This window comes from Pan troglodytes, chromosome 1 (genome assembly GCF_028858775.2).
Source record: "Pan troglodytes isolate AG18354 chromosome 1, NHGRI_mPanTro3-v2.0_pri, whole genome shotgun sequence".
NCBI lineage: Eukaryota > Metazoa > Chordata > Mammalia > Primates > Hominidae > Pan > Pan troglodytes.
The window spans coordinates 150,742,614-150,743,738 of NC_072398.2; the positions used below are offsets into that span (position 1 = coordinate 150,742,614).

The window sequence follows — 1,125 nt, forward strand, 5'->3', positions numbered from 1 at the left end:
AATTTACTAGGCAAGGCCAGTGGCTATTGAAAACACCATCAGAATGAGGCTATCTAAAAACACATTTGGTAGTGTGTTAACTATACAAAAAAAGACATTGTGTAGTTTAAAAACAAATCTTATACAGCCTTACATTTCAATATTTTTGTTTAAAATGAGTGAATTCTGTACAGGGGGTTTAAATGCTTTATAGACCAGAAAAAACAGCTTTAGAACCAACTTATTCATCATCATGATCTTCTTCTTCTTCCTCCTCCTGCTACTCATCCTCTTCATCTTCTTAATCTTCCTTCTTTTTCTTGCCTTTTCAGCCTTGACAATTCCCTTTTTTGCTACATCAGCCTTTCCTTTAGTTCTGTATGCAGCAATATCTTTTTTGTATTTTTCCTTCAGATTTGCAGCCTCTTTTTTCATGAGGCTGCTTGTCATCTGCAGCAATTATTCCACGTTTCCATTTCTTTGAAACATCATCAATGGATAGGCCAGAATGTTCTCCTTTGATTTTTGAACACTACTCAGAATAGAACCAAAAAAGTCAGAAGGAGGCCTCTGGGGTGGATTGGGATCCTTGAACTTCATTTTGTTTCCCCTTTAGGAGGGATATAGGTTTTCATTTCTCTATCATAACAAGGCTTGCCGGCTTTTGCTGTGTCTTCAGATTTTCCCTTCTCTTCAACACACATGGTCTTCCACCTCTCTAAGCACTTCTTAGAAAACTGTGAGAAGGTGACAGAAGTATCTGGATACCGTTTCTTGTGCTCCTCCTGACAATTTTGCACAAAAAATACATATGATGACATTTTGCCTCTCGGCTTCACAGGATCTCCATGGCCCATGTTTAGTTATTTTTCCTCAGTGAGGCAGAGCGTTGCCCAGTGCCTCTGCTGCTCTCACTTGCCCTGGCACTATCTCTATGGAGCTCAATGTACTTCAATCTGTGATGGTGTTTTGATGGGTAAATGTGGCAAGGCTAAACTACAGTCCCCTTTGTAGGATGTTTCTGGGATGATTGATTCTAGAATGTTATGATCTGCTACTAGAGATCCTCTCTTGTGAGAGTTGGAGGATGGAAGGGTGGCCATTTTGAAGCATGTGCACACCTTCTTATGGCTATTCAAACACTAA

At 39.7% G+C, this 1,125-nt stretch overlaps 1 pseudogene; it reads right to left on the minus strand.

Moving 5' to 3' along the window:
• Positions 1-220: 220 nt before the first annotated feature.
• Positions 221-836, minus strand: LOC100609946 (high mobility group protein B1-like; annotated as a pseudogene).
• Positions 837-1,125: the final 289 nt, after the last annotated feature.